The 19,314-nt window shown below is 42.3% G+C and overlaps 1 protein-coding gene and 1 long non-coding RNA gene across 3 annotated transcripts in view; one reads left to right on the top strand and one right to left on the bottom strand.

Annotated features, from left to right (window-relative positions):
- The window catches only part of KIF16B (kinesin family member 16B), a 372,668-nt gene that overhangs the window by 245,651 nt on the left and 107,703 nt on the right, over positions 1-19,314 (top strand). The window lies entirely within an intron of this gene.
- The window catches only part of LOC130362834 (uncharacterized), a 37,057-nt gene that overhangs the window by 12,272 nt on the left and 5,471 nt on the right, over positions 1-19,314 (bottom strand). Inside the window, exon 2 of the long non-coding RNA XR_008891591.1 lies at positions 17,724-17,784. This is a non-coding gene — a long non-coding RNA (uncharacterized LOC130362834). The remainder of the gene's footprint in view (positions 1-17,723; positions 17,785-19,314) is intronic.

The following is a 19,314-nucleotide window of genomic DNA, read 5'->3' as shown; positions in this document are numbered from 1 at the left end:
TATGTTTTCATGTGGTTTTTAACTGTTAAAGAAAGCCAAATTTAAAGGGGCTTTGCGCAGGACAGGTCATTAACAGGCTGCCGACACCCGGCCCTCCACTAATCGGCTGTTCAGCGCCCCACACTATATAGTGAATGCAACTTGAAGTGCCATTCATTGTATAGTGTTGACCCTAAGTTACCGCTCAGCTCCCATTCACTTCAATGGGAACTGAGCTGCAGTTACCCAGCAACCACAACTATACAATAAAGAGTTTCCGGACACTATTACTGTATAGTGCAGGATGGCAAACCGCTGATTAAGGGGGTGCCGGGTGTCTGCATCCTGCCAAACGGTGAAAGATGGCGTATCCATAGGAAAGTTCTGGAAAACCTTTTTAGGGTATGTTCACACAGGCAGATCTTTAGCAAATTTCCCACGGCAGGTTTTAGAATTTCCGTAGTGTAAAATCTACAGAAGACCCTATTGAAGTCAGCTTAATCTGCTGCTGCTTAAAGCCGCAGCAGGAAACTGGCAAAAGATCTGCCAATCTGAACTTACCCATGAAGGAGTAATCTCTAGGTGCAAAGGTAGATTCACACAGACAATATAATTCACAACCAGGATGTTGATATTATTAATACCGTTAAACCTCTCCAAAAGACCAACACATTGAGAAGCCTCCTCCTCCTTTTCCAGACCAAATTTCGTATGATGTATAAATCAAGTAGGTTTTAAAGGGGTACTCCGGTGAAAACCTTTTTTCTTTTAAATCAACTGGTGGCAGAAAGCTAAACATATTTGTACATTAGATAAAAAAGGGGGATTTGGAGTGGCTCTTTGTCCTCACCGTAACCAACAGCAACCCGGGCTACCCAAAAAAATCACCTATACCCAAGGTGAATGAAAATGATAATATTTTACAAGAAAGAATTGGGGCTCAGAATAAATGATGTATGGACACAACTGGCTAAATAGGTTAAATAATGATATTTATTATTTATAGTAATCAAATTATTAGTAAGACGTGGTAAGTACCGTGACTTACAGGGCCCTTGTAGAGCCACGGCACCTATAAATAGTTGAATAGGTTTGTATCCAGTTCGTTAAAGCATATCAGTGTAGCGCTGTTATATCCCTTGGTAACAGAGTTAATATATCACTTGGTAGCAGAATTGTAATAATTGCCGGCAATTGTAACAGTTAGTAGAATGATACAGTTATGCTCACCGCCCCGGGACCGGTACTTGTCAGGATGCTGTTGCTCTTTGGGGATACTGCGATCCCTCCTGCGGTCTCTCCTGCGGCTTTTATGGATGGTTGGAGATACTGCGATCTCTCCTGCACTTTCTCCTTTGCGCTTTACTGGAACGAACTCTGTTATCTCTCACTGCGGGAGAGGATACTGTTGGAGGACTCTGCCGTCTCCTATGGTGAAGGTGCCGCGACTGGCGGTGGGCTCCAAATGTTGTAGCTCCAGCGCTTCTATTCAGAGTAGCGGTCGCGTCCTCGTGGCTACAAGGCGCGCGTACGTGGCTGACAACTGACCAGGTGAGACACCTATCGATGCGGGACTCACAAAGGTTTATGTAAGTGGTCTCAATAGTCGTATTGGGGGGGCTGGATGCGTTTCAAGACCATACTCAGTCTTTTCCTCAGCAGCAATATAAGCAGATGTATGCTAAGGGCAGCATGGTGGCTCAGTGGTTAGCACAGCTAACTGTTGGGGACTTGGGTTCAAATCCCACTAAGGACAACAATAAATAAAGCGTTATTATTATTATAATAACGTCAGCAGAGAGAACTGTGGTCATGATGTCATCAGAGAGCATTCCAAAAAGAAAAGAATTTCCTCTGTAGTATTCAGCAGCTAATAAGTAGAAGAAGAATTAATATTTTTTAATAGAAGTAATTTACAAATATGTTTAACTTTCTGCCACCAGTTGATTTAAAAGAAAAAAGGTTTTCACCGGAGTACCCCTTTTAAATCAGCGTACTGCTTACTTTACTCTGACTTTCATTTACATTTGGTATTATAGTCCAGAGCTGCACTCACAATTCTGCTGGTTGCCAGCCAATAGATGGGCAACAGACATTCCTGACAGCTGAGCAACTCTAATGCAATTCTCTCTGTTGCACTGCATTTTGGGGCACTTTGCAGAATGCAGATTAGTGAAACAATCTCTTAACTATATGAACAGAGAATGGTGAGGAATTTAAGTTCAGCTTCCCTTCAGGGTTGTAAAAGAGAATGGGCCATAAGAATTGCCTTAACTCAATCAGTGCGCCATAAATCAACCAGTGTATTTACCCTGTTAAGTTGTACATTCAGATGTAATTTACATAACAAGATGAGTAAGCCATACAGTGGTGTTGAAAGGTGAACCTGTCCTTTAAAAGTTACATTTTGGGTTGGGAAGCGAAATGTAAATCAACAAGCTGGAATTAAATCACAAATTATATTGAATTACCTTCTTTCTTACTGTGCTAGGATTACAGTATAATTTTACAATTTAGCTCACACAGAAAAAGCAATTTCCATATTTCAGTAACCTACATAGAAATAAAACGCTTCATTTTGAGTCCAACTGGATAGTTGTAATGTAACAATATGGCAATGGTTTAAATTCCATCTAGAAGGCATAATTGGTTCCTTCATCAAAGGGTTACGACTAAGTCGCAAGGGCCTGTGCCTAACATGGCCATTAGAGCCTGTGCCTAGGCTACACTGTGCTGCGTGTGACCAAATACGACTTTTAGGTGTTGGCAATATCAGGAGACAGTTTCAAACAGAACTAACAATAGTGCAACTTTATCTACCTCTGTGGCAGCGTTCTCTTCCAATATGCCCAGGATAAGGGTGTATGCAGAAAGAAACATCAGGCTGCTGCTTCCGTTATCTAACAAAACTTAAGGTTTTGTTCACACATTTTTATTTTTTATGTGCATTCTGTAATACAATTTACACGGAAACCACATGGATGCCTCATTGCTCCCCAAAGGTTACTTCGTCAATGCAGGATCTGCAAGAATTCTATGTTGGGTAGCTGTAATGTGGATTAGCTCCATTGAGTGGGGCAAACTTGTTTTCAAACAAGAGACCACCCCATATCGGCGATCGCTGGTGAATTCACACCGGCGATCTGCGGCTATTCCGGTCATACGGGTTATGTGTGACCCGATGACCTGGACACACATGGTGATCAGGGGTGTAGAATACACCCCCTATCACCTCCTTTATCTATGGGGAGGTTGCAATTTTGTTTCCCCCCAGGAGCGCTGCTATTGGGTGGACGATCGTCCGACCAATAGCAGCCGGCAGGGGAGGGATTAATGTCCACTTCTCACAGCTCTGCTCATCCACCGCGTTCAGTCAGCAGGCAGAGCTGTGAGAGAGAGCCAGGGACCCCCCCTCTGTGAGATCTAAGCCCCTCACGGCTGAAGAAGTATCCATTACTGCAGGGTGAGTTTACAGTAAAGGGACCGGCAGGAGGTTAAAAAAAAAAAAAAAAGTAAAACATTTCCCCCCCCCCCTCCGACCCCCTAATAGGTCCTCAAAGGTCCACCGCAGATTTTTAAGCGTGACCTGGGCCCTATTAGGGGTTCATGGTGCTGCATTTAACCCCCCTTTTTTTTTTGGGCCGCAGCATTTTTTTCCCCCATATAACAGGCGCGGTATGGCGGGAAACTCTACAAACTTTGCGAGAGTACCTCTGGGTACACTTGCAAGTTTAGAGTATATGAGGGACGAGATTCCCATATTGAATCCCCAGAATGTCCCCCCACTCTGGGTGTTAGCGGGAAACTCGTTTGGGCCCTTGTGCATCCATTGCTGGATAAGGGTTACCACGCTTGGTCCGCTTGTGGGGCCAAGCGGAAAAACCAGAGAGGCCTCCCTCAAAATTTTGTTCAGACACCTATGCCCAAGGGTGAGTCCCATGCCCTTACCCATGAAAACTTGTTGCTGGTCAGGTATAAAGATAAGCAGGCCGTACTTCCCAAGAAATTGAAAATATAGGTGCCAGGATCGTCCCAGGCCAACACTTTCCAGGTGAAATCCCCCCCCCCCCCCCCCCACTGGAAAGAAGGGACGATCCCAGAAATAATGCTGTGTGTGTCACAAGAGGGGGATACGGAAGGACACCACCACTCAATGTGACACTTGCCCCGATAATCCGGGCCTCTGCATTAAAAACTGCTTCAGGGAGTATCACACTTCCATGCAGTACTAAATTTTCCCTTTTCATTTAAATTTTCCATAATTTTACCCCAATGTACCAAGTCCAGAGAAACATTCCAAGTTTTAACCTCATAAACCACAAAATTGCCCAAAAAACTCTTTGATAAAAAATAAAAAAAATGATCTGGGGGTATTTTTTCCAAAAATGGATCATGGGTCAATGAGTCACTATAATCGGGGACTTTTTATGTTGCCTCAAATGCGCAGCGCTCTCTCTCCACCTGAGCGGGTGCGCATTTGAGGCAACAGTTTAGGGACGGCCACACACATCACGTTCCCAGAATAATGATTCAGAGCATAGGGTTTGGGGTGTGGGCATATTTTTTAGTTTTGGCTATGCTCTGGGTTTTCATTCTGGGAACATAACCTTTATGATTTTACATCCCACTCTACCCCATTTTAGTAATCTAAGCTCCTTGAGGGGGGGGAGGCGGGGGTCCTGCTGTTCTGGCTCCATAGGCAGCTATGTAGACTCTCAAGGCCCCTGACTGCGCTCCTGCTCCTCCCAGACCTGGTGTGCACCCGCCAGAGATGTTTTCGCCCAGATATGAGGTATGTCCTTACTCTAAAGAAATGTATTTACAAATTTATGGTGACAATTTATTCTATTACCACTTGTGAAAATGAAAAATTTGGGGTAACCCCAGCATTTTAAAGTAAAAAAATTGAATTTTTCCATTTCACATCCCATTTTAATGAACATCTATCAATCACCTGTGGGGTGTTAAGGCTCACTGTACCCCTTGTTACGTTCCTTGAGGGGTGTATTTTCCAAAATAGTATTCCATGTGTTTTTTGTTTTTTTTTGCTTTCCTGGCTCCATAGGGGCTTCTTAAATGGGACCAGCCCCCCGAAAACCATTTCAGCAAAAGTTGCTTTCCAAAAGCCAAATGTGACTCCTTCTCTTCTGAGCATTGTAGTGCACCTGCAGTACACTTGATGTCCACACATGGGGTATTTTCATACTCAGAAGAGATGGGGTTACAAATTTTGGGGGGCATTTTCTACTATTACCCCTTGTAAAAATTTAAAATTTGGGGAAAACCATCATTTTAGTGGAAAATGTTTTATTCACTTACACATCCAACTTTAATGAAAAGTCGTCAAACACCTGTGGGGTGTTAAGGCTCACTGTACCCATTGTTACATTCCTTGAGGGATATAGTTTCCAAAATAGTATGCCATGTGGTTTATTATTATTATTATTATTATTTTTTTTTTGCTGTTCTGGCACCATAGAGGCTTCCTAAATGTGACATGCCCCCCCATTTCAGAAAAACTCACTCTCCAAAATCCTATTGTCGCTCCTTCCCTTCTGAGCCTTGTAGTGTACCCACAGAGCACTTGACATACACATATGAGGTATTTCCTTACTCAAGAGAAATTGGGTTACAAATTTTAGGAAGGTTTCTCTCCTTTTACCCCTTGTAAAAATTCAAAAACTGGGTCTACAAGAACATGAGAGTGTAAAAAAATGAAGATTTAGAATTCCTCCTTCAATTTGCTGCTATTCCTGTGAAACACCTAAAGGGTTAACACACTTACTGAATGTCATTTTGAATACTTTTTAGGGGTGCAGTTTTTATAATGGGGAAATTTACGGGGTATTTATAATATGAAGGCCCCTCAAATCCACTTCAAAACTGAACTGGTCCCTGAAAAATTCCGATTTTAGATTTTTTTTTGAAAAATTGGAAAATTGCTGCTGAACTTTGAAGCCCTCTGATGTCTTCCAGAAGTAAACACACTTCAACGTTATGATGCAAACATAAAGTAGAAGTACTGTATATGTGATTCAATGTATAATTTATTTGGAATGTCTATTTGCCTTACAAGGAGAGAGCTTCAAATTTAGAAAAATGCTAAATGTAAAGAAAGTATCAACGAAAACTTACCACTAACCTAAAGTCGAATATGTCACGAAAAAATCTCGGAATCAGAATGAAAAGTAAAAGCATCTCAGAGTTATTAATGCTTAAAGCTCAACGGTCATGAAATCTGGGTGCAATAACCTGCACAAGCCTTTGTACTGTGTGCAAGTGGTGGGTATAGCAATATTTTTACCTAATATTTGCAGGCATAACCCCAAAAAATGCTCTTGATTGACACACAGGTCCCGGCACATGCGCCCTTCAGCTCCCCTTTTATGGCTGGTTATTATACTCGTGCCAGTTATGTTCTTTAATCTCTCTGGTTGAGACGCACGTGCAAGCAGGACAGTTTCCGATACTAGGGGCCGAGAGGAAGCGTGCTCTCTGCACCTAGCACTGCGCAGGCGCACTGAGGAGGAAGACTACAGCGGGAGCGAGCGCTCGCTGGGGGAGCGCACGTTAGATGAGCTGAAGGGCGCATGCGCTGGGACCTGTGTGTCAATCACACAGCGGTCCCAGCGCTGCCATACAGGGGTGGGCGTGGTGGTGGCGGCAGGGCATTGCGTACCTCGCGCCACGCCTATCCGACTGGCAGTGGCTTTGATCAAAAGCATTTTTTGGGGTCATGAAAGCCTGCAATTTTAGGTAAAAACATTGCTATACCTACCACCTGCACACAGTACAAAGGCTGTGTGCAGGTTATTGCACCCAGATTTCATGACAGTTGCGCTTCAAAGTGACAGTGGTCAGATGTGCGAAAAACGCTCTGGTCCTTAAGGTGAAAATAGGCTTGGTCCTTAAGGGGTTAAAGGGTGCCTATTATGAGTTTAATGCTTCTTGGACCTATGGGCAGCATTAACTGGACAGGAACTCTGTTAATGTTAAATGATTCCCTCTAAACTGCGGCAAAATTTCATAGTAATCCGAGTTCTAACATTGACCGGGAGCAGGACTTCACGTCTTTGAGGCTGTCCCAGATTGCTTGCACCCTCTACGCTAGCCTTGATACACAAATAGGGAGAGATCTGTCAGATAAGCTAGCAAGGCAGGGAGAAGCCGCTGTAGGCTCGCCCAGCTCCATTCCCAGGTGGTGTTAAATCTTTCACTTCTTAAAAGTGAAGTGTTCCAGAATGAATCGCACATCATTGTAATAATATATTGTCTCTGTTTCAGGCAGCCAGAAACTGACAGGTTCCCTTTAACACTCAGGACACGCCTTAAGCGCGGTCCTTGTAAAGCATTGGCCCTCCAGGAAAAATCAACATGGGATACCTTCCTAAAAAATATTGACACCACTTTGATATAGAGATGTGCCTGTTCCATCATTTCTAGCCTTACTTATATAGATGCAGCTTAAGTTGTGCCGAGGGGAGACTTAATTCCCCTATGTGAGCCCCCTCCACCCCCCCCCCCCAGCCCCCCTATCCCAAGTTCCTTTAGCATTTTCATCAAACAGTGTTATTTTGCTTTACAAAGACTTTACGGGTTATCTTAGCTCTTTAATAGTTAAAAAAAAAAAATCTGTGTGTTAGACTATAAATTTTGTTAGAGTTATCAAATAGAGGATTTATGACTTGCTGGGTAAAGTTTTAGAGCTTTTATTCTTAAAACAAAGTTTGCAATGTGTTGGTTCCCTGGAGCTGGATGCGGGTGTTCGAAGGTTTCTGAGATATGTAGCTTTTATGTGGAGCTAAGGAGAAAATGGGAAAATGAAAAGATGACCTCGGGTCATGCAGTACAGAGCTGACATATTGCATTCTAGCCAGTGGGCGAGATAGCCTGAGCTTCTTTCTAATGGGAGAAATCAACATCTAAAACATTAACTACCTCCTGACACTGAGATTCCCCTGAGATTAAAAACAAATAAAATCTATTTCAGTCCCTCCGCAGCAGTGTTCTTACTCTGTATAGAACTACAATGGAGTGTTTTTTCTGGATAGCTTTTCACTAAATTATTTGTTTAATGTCTGTATTTATTCAGTAATAACTACACTAAATGATTCATTCATGTTTTTTTTTTTTTTTTTTCAAATTTAAATTAAGATATTTAATAAAAGCCAATCAAAACAGAAAATATTTCATGTATTGACAAATTTTGCTGGTGCTTTTTTGTTGCAGGGATTTTTTTTAATTTTTTTTACTTATTAAAGCCCAAGAATTTCTTGTACTACTTTGTACCTTTTGTTTATAAATACAATTTAAATATTCAGTTTAAGGTGTATGCTGCAATGTATCTTCCAAGGCATATTACTGCAGCCTTTAACTCCAGCTCACCACACCCAGTACTTTTGAGCACACGAGCGTGCAGCATAAAATGTGGATCTTTATTTGGGATACATGTAGAGTCCAAATGCAGGCTAGCTCAAACCAAGGCTTTTCAGCCAGAAAAAAATGCTTTTAGTCATGGCAAAGCTTGACATGACTGAGAGGATTGTTGGCTGTCCTGTTAGACCTGTATTTGGACTACACATGTACCCTGAATAAAGATCCAAGTTTTAGTTGTCATGTGTTTGTCATTCGCAAGATGACAGGAAATGGAGGATCATATAATGTAACATATATTTTAGAAACCTCCATTAAACTCATTGGACATGCATTCACTGGTTTCCTGGACATCCATGATCTGCAGAGTCAGATAAAACTATATAAAAAAGATGACTCGATACCTTCATCTCTATCTGTGCTGGTCCTGGATGTCCAATAGACTAACATGTATACACAGTGTATATGTGGAAGGCTTTGCTAACCAGAAGACATGGATTCCCAGAGTAGAAAAATTCCACCCAACTTTGTATGCATCAATAAAGATTCTCTTATACCTTAAACAGCTATTTCTCTCGTTCACCCCATACACATGATCACTTGTCTTGGTCAAGTGTTCATGTGCTCTGAATGGGGAGAATGGAGAATAACCTGCTGTCAGGCAGCTCTGGTGCTCACCTTGGGAAGATGAATCCAGCATGTCTGATCTTTCACACACACTCGACAGATTATGCAGAGTCAGAAGGCTTACACATTAAACACTCAACCGGTTCTAGTACAGTCAACTGGTACACTAATGTACGGTGATCTCTCAAGTTAGTATTATCAACCTTGGGCCAATAATTATTGTTAGTTATAACTATTGTATCTTGAGCCCAAAACTATATGGGAAACTATTTTACCAGTAAAATACCTGCTCAGCTTGTTTGGATCTTCCAGCAATTCTTATTCTTACGTTGGTACAGGAAAGACCAATTTATGTTGAAAATATTGTTACTTAAAGCCATTGTATCTGGAGGGATCACTGTATATGGGGCCTATAGGATACTAGCCAACCACATCTGAGGCTGAGTGGGCCATTTATTCTGTTCAGCAAGAGCTTGTTTCTGAACATAGGGGCCAAAGTGGGCTGGGTACAAGCGGTGGACCTGTGCATGTAGACGTGAGAGCCAGGCCTCGTTTAGAAGATGGTAGGGGATCCCAGCGGTCGAACCTCCATGATCAGACACTTATCTTCTAATCTTTTGGATAGAGGATATGTTTTTATAAAGTGAATAATGCCTTAACCTTTATTCCCCAATATTGCCTGATAGAAATCATACCTGGTTTCTCATAAATAGCAGTTTGAGGAATGTACAGTGAGCTCAGGTTGGTTGCTATGGGGTAGCAAGGCACATTTTCTCTTGGCTTTCTTGCACTTTTATGTACCATGTAGGTGGCATTCTTTAATACTGATGCCCAAACCTCAGTAGCTTACAGTCACCATTAAATAACCTTACTGCATCCATGTAGATCATTTATAGGACCCCATTCTGCAGTAGTTTACTCCTGTCTACATCCTGCAGTTGCAGCAGCCATTTGAGAGACGATCTGAGAATCTCTTGGAATAACTGCAAAAACACATATTAAGTCTGCAGCATGTGATCTAATAATATGTAGCCTAGTTAGGGAAAAAATAGGATAAAATGTGAGCAAAAATAATAGTCATTTCTCCAAGGCTAATACATTCACCTATCTGCAGGCCGCAGAAGTGCCATATCATCCTTCATAATTATAAATCATTGAAACACAGGATGGATAGCAAAGTGTCAGCATCTCAGCTTGATAGAAAGATCCATTGCTGCTTAAATTACTCTCCCTATCTTTTACCGCACACCTGGGCTCCAGATATCAGGTGTCCGCGGCAGCGAGAGGCTTGTGATATCCACACTGATCCTGTGTGTGTAATTTTGTTAGCGTGTGTCTGGACTCTGGAGGCCAGTCCTCCTTTGTAACAACCTTCCCAGCCGACATTTAGACCCCTAACAAGACTCCAGGCAACATGACATGACTCTATGCCTGGAGGAACTGTCACATTAAGATTGATGCTACCGTACCTGAGTTACCGTATAATGGGAAATGCAACTAGCACATATTCATATGTAACTTCTGCAAAATATTAAACACATATATCTATTCAGGTATTAGTCATTTTTAGAACTGGGATTTGCTTATTTTAGATTAATTTAGAACAAATCATTCTCACATCTTGTGAGTTGTTATTCTACCTTTAATATATAAAGTGTCACCACATGAGGAATGAGCCTTGTCATTTGGGTTTCTAAATTATATCTTTGGTATCGGAAGCAGAGGAATCATTTATTTTTCCTTGATAGGGTCTATTAACCACACATCTGATCTGGTCTATTACAGGTGGTATAATTAACTGCCTCTAATGTGAATTGTATCCTATAAAACTTCTCAAGACCGGGTACTAGAACACTTACATTATTATAAGTGCCATGATTTTCATAGGATTCAGATGCCTGCCCTGTATTATTAGTAGTAGATAAAAAAAAGGGCTCTCTGATGACATGTGTCTCGGGAACTGTCCAGGGTAGAAGCAAATCCCCATAGCAAACCTCTTCTACTCTGTGTAGTTCCCGAGACAAGCAGAGATGTCAGCAGAGAGCACTGTTACCAGACAGAAAAGAAGAGCTCAACTTCAGCAGCTGATAATTATTGGAAGGATTAAGATTTTTTAATAGAAATAATTTACAAATCTGTTTACCGTATATACTCGAGTATAAGCCGACCCGAGTATAAGCCGAGACCCCTAATTTCAACCCAAAATCCCAGGAAAAGTTATTGACTCGAGTATAAGCCTAGGGTGGGAAATACCTCATCCCCCCCTGTCATCATCCAGACCCGTCATTAACATCCTCATCATCCCCTTATCATCCCACACATCCCCCCTTCATCATCCCCTTGTCATCATCCCACACATCCCCTTATCATCCCACACATCCCCCCTTCATCATCCCCTTGTCATCATCCCACACATCCCCTTATCATCCCACACATCCCCCCTTCATCATCCCCTTGTCATCATCCCACACATCTCCCCTTCATCATCCCCTTGTCATCATCCCACACATCCCCTTATCCCACACATCCCCCCTTCATCATCCCCTTGTCATCATCCCACACATCCCCCCTTCATCATCCCCTTGTCATCATCCCACACCCCCCCCCTTCATCATCCTCTTCTCATCATTCGCCCTCAGTGGTCTTCAACCTGCGGACCTCCAGAGGTTTCAAAACTACAACTCCCAGCAAGCCCGGGCAGCCATCGGCTGTCCGGGCTTGCTGGGAGTTGTAGTTTTGAAACCTCCGGAGGTCCGCAGGTTGAAGACCACTGCGGCCTTCAACATGCGGACCTCCAGAGGTTTCAAAACTACAACTCCCAGCAAGCCCGGGCAGCCATCGGCTGTCCGGGCTTGCTGGGAGTTGTAGTTTTGAAACCTCCGGAGGTCCGCAGGTTGAAGACCACTGCGGCCTTCAACATGCGGACCTCCAGAGGTTTCAAAACTACAACTCCCAGCAAGCCCGGGCAGCCATCGGCTGTCCGGGCTTGCTGGGAGTTGTAGTTTTGAAACCTCCGGAGGTCCGCAGGTTGAAGACCACTGCGGCCTTCAACATCATCCAGCCCCCTCTCACCCCCTTTAGTTCTGAGTACTCACCTCCGCTCGGCGCTGGTCCGGTCCTGCAGGGCTGTCCGGTAAGGAGGTGGTCCGGTGAGGAGGTGGTCCGGGCTGCTATCTTCACCGGGGGCGCCTCTTCTCCGCGCTTCCGGCCCGGAATAGAGCCGTTGCCTTAACAACGACACATCTGCGTCGTTGTCAAGGCAACGTGACTATTCTGAGGCCGGGCCCGAAGCGCTTAGAAGAGGCCTCCCCGGTGAAGATAGCAGCCCGGACCACCTCCTCACCGGACCACCTCCTTACCGGACAGCCCTGCAGGACCGGACCAGCGCCGAGCGGAGGTGAGTACTCAGAACTAAAGGGGGTGAGAGGGGGCTGGATGATGTTGAAGGCCGCAGTGGTCTTCAACCTGCGGACCTCCGGAGGTTTCAAAACTACAACTCCCAGCAAGCCCGGACAGCCGATGGCTGCCCTGGCTTGCTGGGAGTTGTAGTTTTGAAACCTCTGGAAGTCCGCAGGTTGAAGACCACTGCGGGTGGGGGAGTTCACTCGAGTATAAGCCGAGGGGGGTGTTTTCAGCACGAAAAATCGTGCTGAAAAACTCGGCTTATACTCGAGTATATACGGTAACTTTCTGGTGCCAGTTGATATAACAAAAAAAAAATTTTTTTTAAATAAAAGTTTTTTTCCTGGAATACCCCTTTAGATGCTCAGGTAGGAAAGGAGCATATACATTGAAATATGGACTGTGAAATTGAGCTATATTATCAGTGGGATGGTTTAAAAGAATGCTAAGAAGGCAAGCTAAATGTGGTCTAACATCTTCCTGTTCTTTGATCATGTTCAAAATACCAAAACTTTCTTATATAACCATTAGCCTTTACAGATCACACAAACTGGAAATACCTGAAGGCCCCCCATATACATTTACAGAGGGATCAGCCGTGCATTTAATGTCTATCCAGGCCTCCCAATTCTCCCCAGATAATGATGTTGGGGGAGAGAAATATTTGGCATATTTTAATTCAACCCTATGTTTACGGGGAGATAAACCAGTTTAGTCCAGTGAGTACACATGAACTTTATGCAATGTAAACCCATCCTAAAGGCCTTTTTAGATGGGCTGAAGGGCTCCTGATAACATTTTGTTGATCGATTCTCGTTAACTAAACCTTCACAAGGCTCGATTTATTGTGTGGGCCCAGTCTTCATCGTTGTCAGCCGCAGATTTATTGTTTACACATGATTTTATTGGCTGCATAAAAGATTGAATCAGCTAAAGAACAAGCATTTACTCATTCATCGGCTGATCACTGGCCCTTTTTATATAGGCCTATTATCAGGAATGGGAAATCCAAGGAACACTTATTCAGACGATAATAATTACCGTACTTATAAAAAACGTCTTAGGCCCTTTAGGGCAGCCTTTCTCTTTAAATGTAGATATAATGAGAAAATGAACCAGTGTGTTGTCAGACATCAACTAAAGACCCTTTCTAAGGCCCTATCATAGGATTTGTGTATTTTGAAACCACCTTCCGACCCTCCACTAAAGAGTGACTAGTCATTAATTCATTATACAGGGAAGTAGATTAGTGTCTGCCAGTCATAGTCTGCTGTTTTATTTATTTTTTTATTTTTATTTCTAGTTTCTTTATGACATTTGGCGTGATTACTTAGTTTATGTTTCATTATAATAAATTATCCTAAAAGAAAAATATATTCTCAAGACATTAAAATATATTCTCAGGAATTAAAATGCTCATAGTGGGTTACTTTTTACAGTATTGTTTATTTATTGCTTGAAATGTCTCTTTAATAGGGTTTTTTTTTTTTTTTTTTTACACCTATGGGGGTTTATGTTCTCCTTTGCCAACATGAGAAGAATTGGTGGCCAGTGGCTCTTTGCTCTGTTATTCATGTCCATAGCTATTTGGATTGGCAAAGCTTTAAATTTAGTTTTGTTTTTTTTCTTAGTTATTGCACCTTTTTTACTGTCTTTCATTGACAAGCTTTTACATTTTTATTCTATAGCAGTCAATAAGTTAACTGGTATAACATTTTATGTTCATGTTTGTCTATGCATTATTATCCTCTCTAAAACAAGAATTTTCCTTTTGTTAAGCCGTAAAGCATTTTATGCTAATTCCTATATTTAAACATTCACTTTTGCTATGGACTTAGACAGTAAGGCACATGTATGGGGTCAAGGGGGCTCTTCTTCCTATTATTGTGTACAATAGGTATTGTAGTCAGTGAGAGAAAAACACAATAAGCCTTGATAAAGTCTGCAGATCTCTGTGAAATGGTTTTTAAGTGACATTGACACTCATTGGATGGAGACTGACATTTGCCTGCAACCCTGTGGATATCTCTCAAGCAATTGTTGATAGTCTGCTGGCAAGAAAGCAATAGACTTCTGATGTATTGTGGGTGAAAGCCAAAGGCCATAGTAAAAATCAATCAGTTTGATTTAATGGCAATGTTGAGGCTGTCGGTGTACATAAAATATAGTGACGTGAGAATGCTGACATATTTCTTTAATACACTGAAAATTTAACTATTTCTCTAGAAGAGCTTGAGTTCATTCTGTGACTAGAGGATATAGAGAGCTGCTTTGGCCTGTACATGTGCATCACTCGGAAAGAGCAGAATCTATTTTTTCACCTATTTATTGAGCTATTTAAATAATTGTTGTTAAAAGTAATAGAAAGAGAGCAGAGTGCAAAAGTACAATATACTGAGCTGAAGATATATTAAATACATATACCATGGAAAACAAATAATGCCTGCAATGTTTTGTAACCTTTTCTGCTTTTTGGTTCTATTTAGTTTTTTTTAATTAGGTAGCCATGCTAGTAATTGTGACCCAAAGAGACCTATGCGCAATATCTATGACCTGATTATTCCCACCGGTTGTCTCCTGGTATATTGGTCATACACCCCCCAGTGTTATTACACTGTATATCACTATGTGCAGACTCCTCTCTGCTCACGTGTCATGTAGGTTGCTTTAGTCAATGTCAAAGGAGCCAAGTACTTCTAATACTCTGCTTCTCACGAACATAGTATATTCTCCCTTTAGAGAGAGAGAATAAATCTTCTGTGGGAGTTTAGCTCTGTAGAGATTGACAAATAGTATAAAACACCAGTCAGTGACACAGTTAAGATGCTGGGCTTCTTGTGCAGTTTATTGTCTAAACACAATGTACTGCAATATTCACATTGGTACAAAAACAAGACCTGCTTGTCCAGCACTAACTAAACACTTTACATAGTCCTCACTGTACAATTGGATTTCTGCCAGCCACTCACAAGCTGTTACATGTCTCTACAACATGTCTAAAGTTTTTTGTTTTGCTTTTCAAATGACTGTCCCGGGCTTGTATTCAGCTCCAGCCAGTGCTCCGTAAACAGTATATCTTGAGTGCTGGCCAAAACTGAATGCACACTCTGGTAATTAAGTATGCATACCCCTGTCCTAGCACAGTGCACACACTATGCACACTGTATAATAGTGTCCCTGCCCATATGACAGAGTAGCTAGTCAAATGGGCCCTTTATCTCTGGAAAGTGTGGGGCAATCACCATACTATAAACAGGTATGTGGTTAGCCCCCCTCAGAGGAGAGGAGTCTGATAGGACAGGAGAGAGCACAGAGGAGTGAGATCAGACAGCAGAGAGCACAGAGGAGTGCGATCAGACAGGAGAGAGCACAGAGGAGTGCTATCAGGACAGGAGAGAGCACAGAGGAGTGCTAGCCCACTCTCACTGATCTGATCTCACGGGTTTGATGTGTGGTAGTCATAGTAACACAAGTAAACAATATGCATGACATCAGAAAGGTCACATGGTGTAAACAATGTGCAATATACAGAAGAGCATAGCAGATCGCGCTCCCCGAGCACAGGGAGTTAGCGCAGCTGATCAAATCCTGTGCGCATCTCCGCTTGTCAGCCAACATCGGGAGTTTGCGCATCAAGGGCAAGTCCGTGGTAAGTAAGTAAATGGTAAATGGGATAAAGTTAACTTATGTAGTCCAGAATACTATAAAGTTAATTTATGTAGTCTGAATGCCAGCCTTACTCCACTATTACTCGGCCCTTGAAAAGATGGACACATCGTTCCGATACACTGCCGAGTTTATTTGGGACCCTAGCATCAGTGGAGAAATGTGCGGGTGTAACCGCATATAGAAGAAAAAATACATCAATGACAGATACGATTTTATATGGTACAGCATAGATGGATGCAGGAAGCAGAGGCATATAATAATCATGTGAATACAGTGGGGATCAAAAGTTTGGGCACCCCAGGTAAAAATTTGTATTAATGTGCATGAAGAAGCCAAGGAAAGATGGAAAAATCTCCAAAAGGCATCAAATTACAGATTAGACATTCTTATATTATGTCAACAAAAGTTAGATTTTATTTCCATCATTTACACTTTCAAAATAACAGAAACCAAAAAATGCCATCTGCAAAAGTTTGGGCACCCTGCAGAGTTAATATCTTGTACTGCCCCCTTTGGCAAGTATCACAGCTTGTAAATGCTTTTTGTAGCCAGCCAAGAGTCTTTCAATTCTTGTTTAACAGGGTTATCCAGGAAAAAACTTTCTTTTATATATCAACTGGCTCCAGAAAGTTAAACAGATTTGTAAATTACTTCGCACAGAGGAGTGCGATCAGACAGGAGAGAGCACAGAGGAGTGCTATCAGACAGGAGAGAGCACAGAAGAGTGCTAGCCCACTCTCACTGATCTGATCTCACGGGTCTGATGTGTGGTAGTCATAGTAACACAAGTAAACAATATGCATGACATCAGAAAGGTCACATGGTGTAAACAATGGGCAATATACAGAAGAGCATAGCAGATCGCGCTCCCAGGGCATGGGGAGTTAGCGCAGCTGATCAAATCCTGTGTGCATCTCCGCTTGTCAGCCAACACCGGGAGTATGCGCATCAAGGGCAAGTCCGTGGTAAGTAAGGAAATGGTAAACGGGATAAAGTTAATTTAGGTCGTCCGGATTACTTGTAAGCGGGAGGTCGGTGCAGCACATCCGGCCCCAAATCCACTCGGCAGTGTATCGGAACGATGTGTCAATCTTTTTAAGGGCCAAGTAATAGCGGAGTTATGCTGGCAGAGCTACTCCATGTTTAGGAAGACATTGGTAATATGGATAGTAAGACGGACATCATTTATATAGGTGGTGACATACACCGGAGCATATATCAGCAAAGAGGAGAAATGCAGGCATAGTATAAATGGCATCAGTGGAGGAATGTGCAGGTGTAACCGCATATAGAAGAAGAAAATACATTAATGGCAGATACAATGTAATATGGTAGAGCATAAATGGATGCAGGCAGCAGAGGCATATAAAAATCATGTGAATATATCTGTATCTTCATTATAATATTGCATAGATAGATGGAAAAAAAGGCATGAGGTCATTATGGCATGAGAATACATCTCTATATTCATGCAGTCACATATATTCATATGCAGGAGAGACAACAGGATATTGCAAGTACAATGAAAACTATTATGGTAAAGCTCTGGAAATACCTAGAGCAAATGGTACATAAGGTAAATATAGGATGTAAACAGCAGTCTCCTTATAGCAAAAGTGAAATAATAAAAAAAAAGTTAAGCAATCTCACATATAGGAAAAAAGGATACATACCCATCAGCAGAGACTGAGGCCCACCTCCCAGAGCTGAGGGATCAGATCGAGCTTGGGATAGCTAGAGGTAGAGAAAAGGGAGGAGAGAGATGTTAATCATATTAAGCCAGCAATCTTGTATTCCCTGTTAAGTCCCTTCGGCTCCAAGGTTTGCAGGGTGTGTATCCAGAAGGCCTTCCTCAGCAATAGGCATTTTTTGATGTCACCACCTCTTTTAGGTAGAACAACCTGCTCAATGATTTGGTACGCTTTCCCAGTTTTGAGGAGGAAAATCTTGTCCCCTTTTGAGTACGTTATTGCATTGCAGACAGGCAAAGTACATTGTCATTTAGAGAATCTCTGTGTGATGTCAGTGGGTTTCAGAACTGCTCTTACTAGACTGTTGGATAGGTTGGGGGCTCTTTTATTGCAAATCAGTGGCGGTGAGGAAAATTCAGGGATGTTAGGGTAGGCTTCATGTAGAATATGCCAGTGTTTTTGGGCAATGTTGTCAACCCTGTATACAAGAGGGTGATATTCACAAACAAATGGAATGCGTTGTGTGGTGGTTCATGTTTCAGTGCGTGGGGGATTGTCCATTCTTTCCTCCCTCAAAATGTTTCCCGGGTAGCCCTGTCCCTGAATTCCATCTTATCAAGTCTGATCTGTTGTGTATTGGGGTCACTGACAATGCATTGTATTCTCTCTTGGGTTGTGACCGGGGAGTGGCCTTTTTTATGCTGTATGAATGTGCACTGGTGAAATGTAGGAAACTGTTTCTATCTGGTCTTTTGGTAGAGGTCAGTGGTAATGTTACGCTGTGTGTCCTTTTTGACCAGTGTATCTAGAAAGGGGATGGATTCCTGGCTAAGTGTCAGGGTAAACTGAAACTCCTTCCAAATGGAATTGAGGAGTGTCAGGAAAGACATGATGGTGTCATATGGCTCCTCCCATATGCAAAAGACATTGTCAATATATCTGCGCCAAACTTTGGCATGCAATTGAAATAGCGGAAGGTTGTAAATATGAAATTCCTCAAAATATGCCATGTAGGCATTTGCATACAGGGGGAGTGGGCACATTTCCGCCAATTGCTGAGCCGCGTATCTGTAGATAATACTTGACTTTGAACATAAAATAATTTATATAGTACAATTCTCAATAGGGCAACAAAACACTGCTTCTGTTGATCACTATATGTGCTCCGATCATGTAGCCACTGTACAGCTGTAATGCCTTTCTCATGTGCTACCTCTTGTGCCACCTGTTGTATATAACTGATGCCTGCGAGCGTTCAGGTTACAGCAGAGGAAAGCTATCCTCTCTGTTAAGGATATCTAATAAACTTGGTGAGTGCCGGGACCTCCTTTTTACTATGCATTGATACTTCTACATGCACCACCAGTTGCAGCTGTTCCGACTCTACTTTTCTCTGAACATTTGACTACAGTATGTGCACCTGCATACCAAGCCTGATGTCTACATTATCCTTCAATACAGAGGAGACCGCCCATATTCTGTCACAACCCACTAGAAGTACAGAACTCCTACAGATACCACCAAGCGAATTCATAAAACTGGACTTTGAGAAAGAATCACGTAAACTACACGC

This window comes from Hyla sarda, chromosome 3 (genome assembly GCF_029499605.1).
Source record: "Hyla sarda isolate aHylSar1 chromosome 3, aHylSar1.hap1, whole genome shotgun sequence".
Classification (NCBI taxonomy): Eukaryota; Metazoa; Chordata; class Amphibia; order Anura; family Hylidae; genus Hyla; species Hyla sarda.
Note: the sequence above shows the minus strand (reverse complement) of the source record. Positions and strands in the feature narration are given on the sequence as shown.